Here is a 6,805-nt window from a genome sequence, read left to right as displayed (position 1 = left end):
TGGTATCTGCATGAGTTGTTAATTTAGGCACCGTAACATTACGTTTGGTTCATCCCACAGCGCCAGTTCTGCTTACCAAAAGTGGCCCACTGGGCACATTATATCATAACCTCAACCTTCATATCAAGAAAGGTGAGGTTCTTACCCATTTAAAGTTTGAGAATAGGTTAAAATCGTTTCGACCCTAAGGCCTCTAATCATTCGCTTTACCAGATAAGATTATTTTATATAATTTTTAAATGCACCAGCTATCCTGAGGGAAACTTCGGAGGGAACCAGCTACTAGATGGTTCGATTGGTCTTTCGCCCCTATACTCAATTCTGACAATCGATTTGCACGTCAGAACTGTTTCGGTCTTCCATCAGGGTTTCCCCTGACTTCAACCTGATCAAGTATAGTTCACCATCTTTCGGGTCACAACATATATGCTCAAGGTACGCTCCAGTTAGAGGTATAAATAATAATAAATTATCATTATACATAACTATATGGAACGCCCCGGGATTGAATTAATTGACTATTTAAGAAAATAGACTAAAAATTAATCCCATTATATTTTTAAGTTAAGTTAATTATGCCATTAAGTTTAATATAACTCAATGACTTGCACATATGTTAGACTCCTTGGTCCGTGTTTCAAGACGGGTCCCGAAGGTATCCTGAATCTTTCGCATTGTTAATCATATAAATGCATACAAATAAATATTAATATCATAGATATTAAATTTTTTGTAAAATTCAAAAAATGAATTTTAGCATTATATATAATAAAATCTATCAACACTTTATCAAATCATTAGTATTTATTCTATGTTAATATGCTTAAAAAGCAAATTAATTTAAATAAACTTAATATCACCAATGATCTTTTGATAAATACTTTATTATGTTAATAGATTACAATGTCCTTATATGAAAAAAATGCACATTATTTTTAATTATTTAATGATGAATTTTTCATAATGGATATTCAGGTTCATCGGGCTTAACCTCTAAGCAGTTTCACGTACTATTTAACTCTCTATTCAGAGTTCTTTTCAACTTTCCCTCACGGTACTTGTTTACTATCGGTCTCATGGTTATATTTAGTTTTAGATGGAGTTTACCACCCACTTAGTGCTGCACTATCAAGCAACACGACTCTTTGGAAATATCTTTCTAGTAATCATTAACGTTATACGGGCCTGGCACCCTCTATGGGTAAATGGCCTCATTTAAGAAGGACTTAAATCGTTAATTTCTCATACTAGATATTAAGATATTCCATACACTGCATCTCACATTTGACATATAGACAAAGTGACTTAGTGCTGAACTATTTTCTTTTCGCTCGCCGCTACTAAGAAAATCCTTGTTAGTTTCTTTTCCTCCCCTCATTAATATGCTTAAATTCAGGGGGTAATCCCATATGAGTTGAGGTTGTTTTAAAATATTTTTTATCTTCTCACAATTTAATAAATAATTATATCATCTTTTCATCTCTATTTTTCTTTTTTCCTTTTATATAAATATATATTATAAATAATAATTATGTAAAATGAGGCAATTCTAGAATAAAAAAAATTAATTTTTATGCTAGACATTCCTCCTTTAATTACATATATAAATTAATATTTTATATATATATAAATAATATGAAAATTTTTTAAAGAGAATACTTAGATTCAAAATTTTTTTTATTTCATTTTATTTGAGAGGATTTTTTTTTTTTAAGAATATATTAATAAATAAAAAATTCATTATATATCTTTATTTTTTTGCTATTAATATTATGAATTATTTAAAATCCAATAATATACACATTTGCTTAAATTCAATTATTTTTATAAAAGAATAAGCAACTTATTTAGCATAGTCTTACAACCCTCAACCATATGTAGTCCAAGCAGTACTTTAAAATTTAATTTAATGTACATAACAGCATGGACTGCGATATGCGTTCAAAATGTCGATGTTCATGTGTCCTGCAGTTCACACGATGACGCACAGTTTGCTGCGTTCTTCATCGACCCATGAGCCAAGTGATCCACCGCTTAGAGTATTTTTTTATTTATTTTTATTTATAACAAATGTCAATTTTTTTTTGCATATATTAATTGAAAGAGTAAAATTAAATAATAATAATAATAAAATATAAATTGATTTTCTTTCAATAATATATATCAAATATATTTAACTCTAAACATTTTTATTAAGTTGCGAATGTCTTAGTTCAACAATAATACTGTGGTGGTATTTATTATGTTTGATTATTTTGTATTTTTTTAATCATTTTATTTATATATAAATATAATAATAAATATATACCACTTTTGTTATTGTGAACAAATTAACTTATCATTCAATCAAATGAATAATAAGTACAACTTTCTATTTTCATGTTTAAAGGTTTTTAAAAGAAAAAATAAGAAAAAACATTACAAAATGTACCATCATATTATATTTAATATGATATAATTGATGGATAACAAATTGAATGAAAAAGAATAAAAAGAATATGGATTCAAAATAATTATAAATTTTTCTTTTTTTTCTTTTTTTCTTTTGTTTGTTTTTGTTTTTATTTGTTTTGGCATTGTTTGTTTTTCTTACGGATATGGAACACAATAATGATCCTTCCGCAGGTTCACCTACGGAAACCTTGTTACGACTTTTACTTCCTCTAAATAATCAAGTTCGGTCAACTTTTGCGAAACAACCGTGACACACGAGGCGTCACAGTGATCACGTCCGGAGACCTCACTAAATAATTCAATCGGTAGTAGCGACGGGCGGTGTGTACAAAGGGCAGGGACTTAATCAATGCGAGTTAATAACTCGCACTTACTGGGAATTCCAAGTTCATGTGAACAGTTTCAGTTCACAATCCCAAGCATGAAAGTGGTTCAGCGGTTTACCCGGACCTCTCGGTCTAGGAAATACACGTTGATACTTTCATTGTAGCGCGCGTGCAGCCCAGGACATCTAAGGGCATCACAGACCTGTTATTGCTCAATCTCGTTACTGCTAGACGCAATTTGTCCATTTAAGAAGCTAGTGTCCTTATAATGGGACAAACCAACAGGTACGACTCCACTTATATAAACACATTCAAACACTTGTACATTCAAGATGTACGCATGAAAGAAGGCTATATAAGTTTCAACATCATAATCCTGAAAGCATCTATTTAATATATTTGAGTCTCGTTCGTTATCGGAATTAACCAGACAAATCACTCCACGAACTAAGAACGGCCATGCACCACCACCCATAGATTCGAGAAAGAGCTATCAATCTGTCTTACACGCTTATGTTCGGACCTGGTAAGTTTTCCCGTGTTGAGTCAAATTAAGCCGCAGGCTCCACTCCTGGTGGTGCCCTTCCGTCAATTCCTTTAAGTTTCAGCTTTGCAACCATACTTCCCCCGGAGCCCAAAAGCTTTGGTTTCCCGGGAAGCGACTGAGAGAGCCATAGTAGTAGCTACACCCAATTGCTAGCTGGCATCGTTTATGGTTAGAACTAGGGCGGTATCTGATCGCCTTCGAACCTCTAACTTTCGTTCTTGATTAATGAAAACATCTTTGGCAAATGCTTTCGCTTAAGTTAGTCTTACGACGGTCCAAGAATTTCACCTCTCGCGTCGTAATACTAATGCCCCCAAACTGCTTCTATTAATCATTACCTCTTGATCTAAAAACCAATGAAAGTAGAACAGAGGTCTTATTTCATTATTCCATGCACAAAATATTCAGGCATTTGGAGCCTGCTTTAAGCACTCTAATTTGTTCAAAGTAATTGTACCGGCCCACAACAACACTCGATGAAGAGCACTGAAGTAGGTTTAAATAGGAGGAATATATAAAAAATACATTGTATTAATTATATATAAGAACTCCACCGGTAATACGCTTACATACATAAGGTAATGTACATACCACAATATATAGTTGTACTACCCGTATGAAGCACAAATTCAACTACGAACGTTTTAACCGCAACAACTTTAATATACGCTATTGGAGCTGGAATTACCGCGGCTGCTGGCACCAGACTTGCCCTCCAATAGGTCCTTGTTAAAGGATTTAAAGTGTACTCATTCCAATTACAGGGCCTCGGATATGAGTCCTGTATTGTTATTTTTCGTCACTACCTCCCCGAACTGGGAGTGGGTAATTTACGCGCCTGCTGCCTTCCTTAGATGTGGTAGCCGTTTCTCAGGCTCCCTCTCCGGAATCGAACCCTGATTCCCCGTTACCCGTTGCAACCATGGTAGTCCTAGATACTACCATCAAAAGTTGATAGGGCAGACATTTGAAAGATCTGTCGTCGGTACGGGACCATACGATCTGCAAGTTATCTAGAGTTCAACCAATTTAACGATCAAATGATCGCTTGGTTTTAGTCTAATAAAAGCACACGTTCCATAAGGTCCGTGTTTATATTGCATGTATTAGCTCTAGAATTACCACAGTTATCCAAGTAACTGTTAACGATCTATGGAACCATAACTGATATAATGAGCCTTTTGCGGTTTCACTTTTAATTTGTTTGTACTTAGACATGCATGGCTTAATCTTTGAGACAAGCATATAACTACTGGCAGGATCAACCAGAATAATATATATATTTGTTTATATATTTTTCTTTGTTTTTCATATTTGAAAATTTCATAAATTACGGTGTATATAAAAAGTAAAGGGGAAAACGCACATACAATAGAACGTAATTTTAATAACACAATTTATGTATCATCTCATCATCATCATCATTATTATTATTATTATTTATTAATAATGTGCTTTTATTTGTATAAAATATTTGTATTTTATTTGGTCTTCTTCTTTGTTGTGTTTTTCTTTCATTTTCTTTCGTTCAATGTGCGCTCCCGCCGACCCCTTTAGCTTTTCTTATCAGAATTCAAAAACCGTTTTTTATGAAAAAGAATTTTCGTTCTCTATATATATTTTGTATAAAAATATAAGAACGATATTTCTTCTTAATATTTGCCAATTTTCAAATGTATCATTTTTAATAACATTTTACTTTTTCTTCAAATGCATTTTTAATGTAATAATTTCATATATTACATAATTTTTCTCTCTGAATTGAAATTAATAATTCCATAATTCTATTTTTTAATCATAAATATATATATGATTGAAAAAATTTCTCCTTTTTTCTTTTGTTTAAAATTTAGTTTTTCTTATAATTTTTATTTGTTTTGTTTTTTTTTTTTCTTCATCTGTTTAATTTCCTGTATGTATACAAGAAACAAACAGTTGAGGATAATTTCTATGTAATGCTAGTATAGAATATAAAATTTTGAATTCAAAAATTTATTTCTATTTAAACTAACTATAGAATACCAGGAATAAAATACAATGACACCAATATGCCAAGGTTACATTCCATAATATGTTAGTATAGAATATAAATTCTTCATATATGTATATATATTCGAAAATTGTTTCTATTTAAACTAACGTATGGAAAACCATGAATAAAATCACAAATACACCAATATGCCAAGGCAACAATCAATAGTTACATTCCATAATATGTTAGTATAGAATATAAATTCTTCATATATGTATATATATTCGAAAATTGTTTCTATTTAAACTAACGTATGGAAAACCATGAATAAAATCACAAATACACCAATATGCCAAGGCAACAATCAATAGTTACATTCCATAATATGTTAGTATAGAATATAAATTCTTCATATATGTATATATATTCGAAAATTGTTTCTATTTAAACTAACGTATGGAAAACTATGAATAAAATCACAAATACACCAATATGCCAAGGTAACAATCAATAGTTACATTCCATAATATGTTAGTATAGAATATAAATTCTTCATATATGTATATATATTCGAAAATTGTTTCTATTTAAACTAACGTATGGAAAACTATGAATGAAATCTCACAATACACCAATATGCCAAGGTAACAATCAATAGTTACATTCCATAATATGTTAGTATAGAATATAAATTCTTCATATATGTATATATATTCGAAAATTGTTTCTATTTAAACTAACGTATGGAAAACTATGAATGAAATCTCACAATACACCAATATGCCAAGGTAACAATCAATAGTTACATTCCATAATATGTTAGTATAGAATATAAATTCTTCATATATGTATACATATTCGAAAATTGTTTCTATTTAAACTAACGTATGGAAAACTAGGAATAAATCCACAATATCACCAGTTTAACATAACTCAAATTCGTGTTTCATATAGTTATGATTCGATTTATATGCTTCAATATCATTGGTTAGTTAAATGTTGATATTTTCATATTATTCACATGCCTTCACCGTGAGTGTTTTTTGCCATGCACACCACACATTGTGAAAAATGTATGGGAAAAATTCAATTCAATACATTTCAGTTTGATTTCATATAATTCAATTACATTTTATATATTTCAATAATACCATCAACTTAACTAAATATATATTAAAATACTAAATTATATATATGATGATATTTTCCATATATTTGAAATGTCTTTATTATAATTTATTCAGTTTATCATATGAATGTATTGTGTTAAATTTTACTTTCATACATTTAATCGAATTTAGTTTCATATAAATTCGATTCGATTTTCTTTCATATATCTCACTTGCCTTCACCGTGAGTGTTTCTGACAATGTACACAACGCATTGTGAAAAATGTATGGGCAAAATTTTGTTAAATTTTACTTTCATACATTTAATCGAATATAGTTTCATATAAATTCGATTTGATTTTCTTTCATATATATCTCACTTGACTTCACCGTGAGT

At 30.3% G+C, this 6,805-nt stretch overlaps 2 non-coding genes across 2 annotated transcripts; both read right to left on the bottom strand.

Annotated features, from left to right (window-relative positions):
- Positions 1-1,861: 1,861 nt before the first annotated feature.
- LOC128871132 (5.8S ribosomal RNA) lies at positions 1,862-2,042 on the bottom strand. Its single transcript, XR_008455749.1, has one exon. It is a non-coding gene; the product is annotated as a 5.8S ribosomal RNA (ribosomal RNA).
- Positions 2,043-2,608: 566 nt separating this feature from the next.
- LOC128871138 (small subunit ribosomal RNA) lies at positions 2,609-4,599 on the bottom strand. The gene has a single exon (XR_008455755.1). It is a non-coding gene; the product is annotated as a small subunit ribosomal RNA (ribosomal RNA).
- Between the last annotated feature and the right edge of the window lie 2,206 nt (positions 4,600-6,805).

The sequence above is a fragment of the Anastrepha ludens genome, unplaced genomic scaffold (genome assembly GCF_028408465.1).
Source record: "Anastrepha ludens isolate Willacy unplaced genomic scaffold, idAnaLude1.1 ptg000058l, whole genome shotgun sequence".
Taxonomy (NCBI): Eukaryota; Metazoa; Arthropoda; class Insecta; order Diptera; family Tephritidae; genus Anastrepha; species Anastrepha ludens.
The sequence above is the reverse complement of the archived record's forward strand: the minus strand, read 5'-3'. Positions and strand labels throughout refer to the sequence as shown.